We start from the raw sequence: 10,417 nt of genomic DNA, 5'->3' as shown, positions 1-10,417 counted from the left end.
CTATCTATACTTAGCTTTTTTTGTTTTGAATATGAAAGATAATGTAACAGAATGATTTCTTCTACAGCCTTAATAGCTGAAGGCTTTAGAAAGCTTTGGGTCAAGAGACTAGTTTTACATGGGTATTTTATTTACAATAGCAATGTTCAGGATTTATGAAAAACAACACTTGGTTCTTTTATGTATGGGTCATATTTATACAGAAGATCTATTACTTAAAATCTTACTTAATAATTGTTTAATGGAAAAAAAAAAAAAAAAGGAGGAAGGGGAAGGTGGCCAAAAGGGAAAAAACAAACCCAAACTCCTGCTCGATTCAGGGACGCTCTTCATAGACTTGTAGTTAGTTATATAACAGGCTTTCTGTTTGTCTGATTGAGATTACCCAAGACATTTATTCATTTATTTATATCAATATAGTATTTACCAGTATTTTTACAGGGTATCCAATAAAACAGGGCCAACTGGCATTATTTATAGCAAAAACATCATGAATTATGAATATATTTACAAAAGCAAGCTAATAAAACTTCCACAAGTTTCTGAACCTTATCATTAACTCAATAACAAGACATTTTAAATAGTTTCACCCTTTAAATATGTCTACCTCTGTTCTGTCAAATCCACATAAATGTATTAGTACAGCAGCACAAAAACATCATTTATCAATAAATGTACTTATATTTAGAGTGGGCTCAACTTCAAGTGTAACAAGCAAAAGTCTGCAGTTCAATTCCCCGAAATCTAGGGACTAACAAAACTGTCTCCAAACCTCATTTCAAAGCTCTAAAGATGAGAGGAAGAAAGTTTTAAAAAACTAAATAAATTACCTAAAATTTCCAATGAAACATACTTTAGGAATCAAGTAAGTTCTAGTATAGAATATTTTTTAATTGTTTGAACTTCTAAATTTTATTCATGATTTAGAAATGTGGATACTAGCAATTTGTTAGCATTAAACTATCTTCCATGTCAAAGCATTCAGAATGCTCCTGTATGTTATTTTCATTTCCTAATCAGAAAACTTCAGAACAAATAAATGCCTTTCCCCACATCACTAGATTGGAACACTTGTGCATTTCAGGAAATTTCCACAGTATATGCAACTCCTAACTTATATGTGAATTTTCAATACAAACTATGAACCATTTCGCTTTCTTTCAAAACACATTTTCCCTTTAAAACAATAGTAATTTGCGCACACACACACACCCGCCCCCTGTCCAGAGTCTGTTGTACCTAGTGTATAAGTAGGAAGATAACCATATAACAGGCTGAGTCCAAACAAAATAATGGTGAAGCTGCCGTAGGACTGGACAGTGTTTCTTTCTGTTGTGCATAGAGCTGCTCACTGTAAGTCAGAAACGGCAACACCCAATAACAAGTTGTTGTTGTTAGGTACCATCAAGTTGGTGCCGACTCATAGAGATCTTATGCACAGCAGAACAAAACACTGCCCAATCCTGGGCCAACCTCACTACTGTTGCCATGCTTCAGTCCACTGATGCTGCCACTTGGCCAATCCATCTCATTGGGGCTCTTTCTCTTCTTCTCTGACCCTCCACCTTACCAAACATGATATCCTTAATCCAGTGACTGCTCCCTCCTGACAATATGTCCGAAGTATGAGACGAAGTTTGACCATCCTGGCCTCCAAGGAGCACTCTGGCTGCACTTCTTCCAAAACGGATCTATTGGTTCTTTTGGCAGGCCATGACACTCTCAATATTCTCCTCCAACACCATAACTGAAAAGCATCAATTCTTCTATGGTCTTCCTTATTCACTGTCCAGCTTTCGCATACATATAAGGTTATTGAAGAGTTCAGAGTATAAAAAGCCAAGGAAGCCAGAAGACTTGACAAATTTCTGCAAGTGGTTACGCTTAGCTCTGGCAGTCTCCTCCCCGATTCCTTTGGGTGATCCAGCTCCTATCTTTTTCAATCACCTCATGTGCATGTGAAAGCTATACAATGAATATGAAAAACCAAGGAAGAATTGATGCATTTGAATTATGGTGCTGGCAAAGAAAACTGAAGAGTACCATGGACTGCCAAACAAAGAACAAGCGTGATCTGGATAAAGTACAGCTGGATTGCTCCTTAGAAGCTTTTGAGTCTCTTGTACAGTCAGGTAGGACTAGTCCCTGGAGATGGACATCATGCTTGGTATATGGAGGGTCAACAAAAGAGGAAGACTCCCAATGAGATGGAGTGGCAGCAATAATGGGCCCAAACATAACAATTGTGAGAAGGGCACAGGACTGAGCAGTGTTTCGTTCTCTTGTAAATAGAGTCACTGAGTTGGAACCCACTCGAGGGCACCTAACAATTCCTATCTCCCAGCAATGCCTCATCTTTACACAAGTTTTTCACTTGACCTGAGACATCCATCAACACAATTCAGACTCATAGCAACTCTACATTTAGGACAAGGTAGAGATGCCCCATAGGGTTTCCAAGGCTGGTGTGGCGGGGATGGATAAGCACAGGAACACAAGGCAGTCTGAACCACTAGGATGGTGGTTCAATCTTACCAATAGCTCGTCAGAAACCCTATACTGGGTTGTTATGAGTCAGAACTGACTTGACAGCACTTAACAACAATCGAAATTTTAACACACAACCACATCTTTCTCTCGATGAGGTTTGAACCACCGACCACTCAATTAGCAGCCAAGCGCTCAACCACTGCAACACCAGGACTACTTCAAATGCTCTTCCCCTTGACTTATCCAGGTCAATTAGGTAACTGATCTCAGCCAATTGACAGGACCAACACTTGACTAAGTCATTTGCATTCCTGAAGAGGCCCTTGACTTTTCTGTGTCAAGAGAATCTCATAAAAGTATAGATCCTCTCCCTAGAAAAGTATAGAGGCACCCACACAAAACTGTTCAGTCACACAGCCAAAGTTATGTCTAAGAACCACAGAACTATAAACTCTAGGACAATCCCTGCACTTACCATGAACTGCAAAACCACTGAAGAATTTGTATTTTACTCTAAAAGCAGTAGCTCAAAAGAGGAAACAAATTCCTGCTGCAAGAATCATTCCCACCCCCTCCACACAAAGAGTAGACAGGGATGGGCAACTTTGACATTGGCTACTCAAAATAGGGGGAGGGATACAAAGGTAAAGAGGGAACCTAGACCCAGAGGACGTGGAGGAAGGTAGAGTCTCCAGTGAATAGTGTCCAGCCTGTCCAGGAAGGGCTGTTGAAATGACATGCAGATGAGTCTCTTATGATGCAATAGTGAATAATTGTTATCAGGACTCATTGTGAGGGTTGGAAATGTAAAGGTGGATATTTTATAGCAAGAAGGGGAGTGATTAACTTTACAGTCTAGGGGCAGAGGGCCCTGGGACCATCAATGGAGAAGAGTGGAGAGTGGGACCCTACCCAGAGAAGCAGTGAGGACTGAGATGGAGGCAGAGAAGATGACGTGAAGAGATGGAGTGGCTGGGGACTTGAGATCCAGAGAGGGAAAGGGGCTGAGGACCACGCGGGGGCAGATTTCCAGGGTATACCCTTTGGGGGGGGTGATGATGCATGGATGGGATGATATCTATGGCAATGAAATGATGTATGATAGAATGAATGTAAAACTTATGTTCTCCCATGTAAACTATCACACAATCCACAATAAAACATTTAAAAAAAAAAAAATTTGCATTTTAAAGACAGTTAACCCAAATCAATCTCTAATTGTGAGAAATGTATGGAAAAGAGATGTTAAGGCAGGCCTCTCACTGGGACTCACCTTCTAAAGGTTTTACACTACAATTCCCATGATAGAGGGGATTAACAGGGTCTATTTTTAAGCATAGGTCTGAATCATTGATTCCCAGCAAAATACACACATACAGAAAATTCTTGTCTTACTTGCTAAATCTAGTTCATATTACTAAATTTCCTCTTGAATTTCCCTTAACACCACTCAACCCTCCGCCATTTATCTTATTTCTCTAACCATATTTTTAACTTCCTCCATAGGCCCTGCTTCCACTGCACCCTAAGATGTACATGCTCCCCAAAGTTGCCCTTAGTTTTTCAAACTCACCAGCTGCTCCTCAGAAACCCTATACAGGGTCGCTCCGAGTCAGAACTGCCTCACAAGCACTTAACTATTACACTCTACATGACAGCATGCTGATGAATACAAACTCTTACTTGATGCCCACTGCCCCCTTGAGCTCCAGCCAAATCTCTAGCTACCTACCTGACTTACTCAGATTCTCAGACTTCTGAACACATCTAGAATCATGTCCTATTAAAACTCTCCTCAAAATCTGTTCTTCCTGTGTATTCCCTAGCTTAAAGGCATCATCATCCACTAACCAAACATAATCCTCAGTCATCTCTGACTCCCCATACTCAGTTGTGACCCAATTCTGACAAGTGTAAACGTAAAAAGAATCTGTCTCCTCTTACAACACAACAGTCTCACAGCTCTCCGATCTTTCCTTCACATGGCATCTTTTTAAAAACCAGAATCATCTACTACTCATAACTCTTTGTTGTTGTTGTTAGGTGCCATCAAGTTGGTACTGACTCACAGCGACCTTTTACACAGCAGAACGAAGCACTGCCCGATCCTGGGCCAACCTCACAATTGTTGCCACACTGGAGGCCACTGATGCTGCCACTTTGCCAATCCATCTCACTGGGGGTCTTCCTTTTTCTCTGACCGTCCACCTTACCAAACATGATATCCGTCTCCAGGAACTGGTCCCTCCAAAACTTTTGTTGTTGTTGTTATGTGCCGTGGAGTTGGTTCCAACTCATAGTGACCCTGCATAGGGTTTCCGAGGCTGTAAATCTTAAGGTCCCCTAAATGCCTACAGAAAAAAGTCCATGAGCAGAAGCATGACATTCCATTGTTGTTGTTGTTGTTATGTGCACTTGGGTTAGCGCTTCTACCTTCATTGCCTACTACTCCCCAAGTAAAGCATAATCTACTGGCTATTTCTTCTATCAGCCCCTCCTCTTGCCTTTCTTCTCTATCAGTAAAGCAGTTAAGTTATTCTTCAGAGTCTACCTCAAACATCTCTTCCCTACATGGTAAGTTTTTCCTTACCTCACTTACTCTCCTGCATCTCACCTCTACTGAAGAAGGAATTTCTTCCTCCCCCAAAATACTGTATCACTCTTGCTTTATTTTAGTTCTCAATTAAGCTGTATTATAATTGAGCCCAAATCTTTCTCTCCTACTAGGCAAAAAACCAAACTCACTGCAGCCAAATCAATTCCAACCCACAGTGACCTATAGGACAGAGGAGGAATGCTCTATAGAATTCCCCAGGCTAGAAATCTTTACAGAAGCCAATCGACTGCCTCAGCCTTTTCCCTTGGTGGGTTCAAACTGACAACCTTTGGTCAGCAGTCAAGTGCTTAACTACTGTGCCACCAGGGCTCCTTTCGACTAGATAAGGGCCACGGTTTGTTGCTCCAACACCTAGCACATGCCGTGAAATCAATGGCAAAACTCCCAAAGTAAGAGCACTCTTCAGGAGGCTCTTTCTCAGTGGACTATATGTCTCACCCGCTTTTGAATTTAAAACAAGAATTTGGTCTCCCAGTCCTGGCTCCCCATTTCTAGTCCACAGCTTTAAGCAATGTTTCATGGGGACATTTCCTCATTACCTCTGGTTCTTGGTAGGTTTAGCTGCCAGCCTGAGCACATTAGCATTCAGTAGCAGCAACAAAACAGACTCCCAAAGTTCTGAAAAGCACTTTATAATTATCAATGCGAAAACACAAGTGTTTTTTAAAACATGATCTCAATGTACATGCATACAGAACTCATTCTTTATGATTATTATGAAAAGGTTTTGGCATCATTTATCCAACAAATACCACTATAGAGTGCTCAAGAAAATGTCCACTTGAACTGTCAGCCCAACTTTTCACATTGTAACCACAGAAATCAGCATGCATGAAGTAATCTAAATACTAGGTTTCTGTCCTAGACAATGCAATTACTATAAAAAGTTGTTCCAATTATCAAACTGTTACCCCATACAAAAGAAACTAAGTAAACCTGAAAATTTCTGTAAAAATCTCCAAGCCCCAACTTCTAGTGATTATTTCAATTTATCAGATCTTTTCCCAATCCCATCTTCTCTATTCTCTTCTCTTCTCCACTAACCCTTCCCTAACACACAGATACTCCCTTACTGGACATGGCTTCCTTAACTTATCTGATGTATTTAGGGCTCTAAACAAAACTAGTTTGTTGTGGGACAAGGCAGATGAACTACCAGACTCATATTCAGGAGAAGATCCCTACTGCCAGATTATTTTCTAAGTGGTTGTTGTTGTTGTTAAGTGCTGTCGAATCAGTTCCGACCCATAGCGACCCTGTATAGGGTTTACCGAGGAGTGACTGGTGAGCTTGAACTGCCGACCTTGCAGTTCAAACAGCTTTGCAGTCTGGCGCATTAACCCACAGCGCCACACCAGGACTCCTTTCTAAGTGGTAGCTATTATTAATATAACTGTGTCTCAAGGGATCGGTCTAGTGGTCCTACCTGGTTTGGGTTTTTGTTTAATAGATTCGAACAACTCCACAAAGTTTTTTTCTAGCTTTTCTTCAGTTCATATTAATTTTACTTGCTGCCATATTTTTGAAGCTTCAGTAATGAAATTCTACTGAGTGTGGTCAAAAGCACATTAACCTAATCTGAACTTCATTTCTTTTCCTTGTGCAGTGAAAATTTTATTTTTCATTTTCCAAGTTTTGTCTACATTATACTAAAACTTCAGGCAATGCATTCCTGTTGCTCCCGGATGAAAAGTTTTCAATAGCTCGATGTGACTGTAATCTTCTGGAAACACCTGCAATGGATTTGTTACCTCCTTTTACTATTTCTCTTCAAGTCTGTTCACTTTAGTAGAGCAGTGATGAATAATAGTGCTTTCTGCAAAACCTAGGGTGGATAATCCAACACAATGGTTTTGGTTTTTTTTAATAAGGGAGCTAGATGATACATAATGCATAAAAATCAACAGGTATCCTGAGCCTCAAAACACATTAGACTCGGTATACATGTAATGTTTCTAAAATAAACTTAACAAGTGGGTTTCTTTTGCATTGTGTTCATGGAAAATTCTATTTGGGTGCACTCAGGCTAAAAATGTTTAGCTCTCGAGGAAAACATGACAGAACAAAGAACAATCTATAGCAAAGAACGTGGTCTGAGATTTTTATTTATTTTTTTTTTTTTTATGAAATCAAAGAGTGGCAATTATCTGTGTGATTAACCCTACACATACTATTCTAATATATGTACTAATAAGCATCACACATAGTCACATACAAACATCTAAATTCAAACATCCCGTTTCCTGGACTAATTACAGCCCCAGAGATGGGACATTCAAACACTTGGGAGGTTAGATACTTAAGGAAACTTAACAGCCCACAGGAGTTCCCCTCAAGCCCTCCATCTTTTCAGTGATGCTGAGTGGATGAACAAGCCCACTTCTGGCTTAAAGACAGACATCAGACAGACTGCAGAGCTTCTGTGTTCCCCTCCAGTTCCAGAGGTAGGGCTGGAGACTGCTTCTATGGGTTCCTAGTCCCTCCAGACCTAACCCATCAGCACACCTGTCTAAATAATTGTGAAAATGTTCAACTGTAATCATTATCATTCCTCATTTCAGTCCCCAAAATGCACTGAGTCCCTTAATAAGGAGAGAGGTATACAATATAATGCCAGACCTCAGGAGCTTACATTTTCCTTAAATCACCCTTTGGCGTTATTTTACATAAAATCCTTCTTGAAGTCAATCCAGAGGTTTGCTTGAACCTACTGGGGGGGTCTTGCAAATTCAGGTACAGTAAACCTGTGTTGCTGGTTAATGCACTGGACTGCAAGGTCAGTTTGAACAGCAAGGTCATCATAAGTTCAAGCTCACCAATCGCTCCTCGGGTACCCTATATAGGGTTGCTATGAGTTAAAACCAACTCCACTGCACAACAACAAACCTGCCAAAGCTAGAATCTCTGTATGGCAAAAACCTGTCAAAGCAGAAAAACTCAAATATTTCCCATTTAAGCCAGCATTAGAATAGTAGCAAGACTGGCAAAGGCGGGAGAAAATGCAAGACCTAGAAAAGCAAAGCAGTTCTTAAGTCGGGCTCACAGGTTTCCCTATATTTAAATCATGGGACGCTACCTTCAGCTCCCTGACAAAATTAGAGATACAGGCAAAGTTGTAATTAAAAAACAAAGCAGAGCAACAAAAAAGCAATTTTGGATCCCAACAAAATATGCATGACTTTTCGCCTTCAATACCTTAGTATCTGGACCCAGTCCCTCACTTCCTATAGTACCCAAGAAAACTCATGGTTTGGGAGTAAGTCCATTTCTCTAAAGGAAAATATGACCACTAACTACTAGACAAAAAATCATTTTCCCTTATATAAGTTGAGTTTAAGACGGATAACACTCATGATATAATCAAAGGCCTTCAAATACTAATGGTCTAAGGGACGCCTGGTAAGGCACTGTAGGATCAACACTGGACTGTGAACCACAAGATCAGTTGTTCAAACCTACCAGCTGCTCCTAGGAAACGCTATACAGCATCACAACAAAAAAAGGATAGTAAAGCAGTCTTAATCTGACTTGCCCACCCCATCCCAGCACACCCCGAGGGGACCTGGGTTTTTTTTTTTGGTGGTGGTGGTGTTTTTAATTTACCAACAGTTAGTTTATGAAAAGTTAACTTTACAACCTCTTGGAGGGATATGTTACCTTTTTATTTAATAATCAGTAAAAATAAATCCACATGTAGATTTAAACAAATTAAAACAAGAATATCACCAATGGTATTTTTCTGTGCATTTTGACATAGTTAATATTGTAGTCTATATAATTTTTAGTGTTACAAAATATATATATATTTGCCAATTTAACTTTTTCCACGTGTACAATATAGTGACATCAATTAATCATATACAACCATCACCAATATCTGCTGCCAAATTTTCCCTCACCAAAAACAGAAACTGTTGAAAGCTAGGTCTAACTCCTATCAGAAGAGAGAGAAAAATAGCTCCTTGACAGTCAAAAAAAAAAAAAAAAAAATTCTGTACACAATTTAGGACCCAAGTTAAGAATAAATATACTCCATTACATGTGATAATTGTATGTTTGCCTTCACACTCATAAAATCAGGAAATTACACTCAAATGTGCAGATAGAATTAGTCAAGCTGTTTTGTTTGGCATTCATTTTTGCACTGCCTTATGGAATAGCTCACAGAATTTTCAAACAGAATTCCTCGAGGTCAAGATACTACTCAATCAAAAAAAAGAAAAGCAACAACTCCAAGGTCCCGTCCCCTTACCCCCATCCCCCAGTGAGGAACAGCCTATTAACTTACTGTTTACTGTTCAAGGCCAAAGGAAAAGGAACTTCTTAAAGGGCAGGGTTGACTTGAAATGGGAAAATGACCACTGTGGTACAGATGATGCCCTGGGACAAAACTGTGCTTTGCCCCTACCCATCCTCCTGTCTAGCACTGTCAGACACACCCTACACTCTTTCCCTTGAAGAGTTTCCAAAACACTGCCTCACCGCACTTTTGAAAAGGTGAATGAATTTCTGCTCTGGCCTTAGAATCAAGCACAATTTGACACCAGCTCTAAAGTAAGCAATTAATAGAGTCTCTTCTAACGCTTTAAACAGGGATGGAGAACAGGCAATGGCTCCTCCCACCAGTTGGAACCATCATTTGAAGCCTTCAAAATAAGAAGATTATTTTAACACCTCCAAACGCTGGTGGGCACAGTCAGATGCACTATTGAAACTTTAGGACCAGCAGTAACGACACAACAGGTGAGAGAAGCAGTCGACACCACTGCAAAGTGAAGCGGATAACATGCAATGGCAAACCCTGGAGCCCCCAAAGGTCGGGTCAACCAGTGCTTCCAGTAGTTAAGGGTCGGCTACCTCAGGGGGCGCCGCCACTCCCACACGCCCTTCCCCAGGGGACCACCACCCCAGGCGCAGGAAGAGCCGAGGCCCCTCCAAGGCAGCATCTCTGCTGGGAAGAAGACACAATGTCGCTCCTTATTTCTGCGTACAAAAGGACTTTGCGCCCTCCTCCTCCTCCTCGAACTGCCGCCGCCTCCTAACTTGCAAGAGGTGGGCAACGCGCCATATTCCAGCGTCCCCCAGTCCACCTGGATAACAAGCCCACGCCACCCCGGCAGGAGGGAAGGCTCGGAGGTCGCCCCAAGAGCCAGCCTCCTTCCCTGGAGGAGACAGCGGCTCCCGCGCCCTAGCCGGGCTCTGCCGCGCCGCGCCGCCCGCGGACCAGACCCGGGAAGGGCCGAGGGGGCGAGCGGGGAGCCGCTGCTCTGGTCCCGCGCAGCCCGCCCACCTCCCGCTCCCGGGCCCGGC

The sequence above is a fragment of the Chrysochloris asiatica genome, unplaced genomic scaffold (assembly GCF_000296735.1).
Source record: "Chrysochloris asiatica unplaced genomic scaffold, ChrAsi1.0 scaffold00041, whole genome shotgun sequence".
NCBI lineage: Eukaryota > Metazoa > Chordata > Mammalia > Afrosoricida > Chrysochloridae > Chrysochloris > Chrysochloris asiatica.
The sequence above is the reverse complement of the archived record's forward strand: the minus strand, read 5'-3'. Positions refer to the sequence as shown.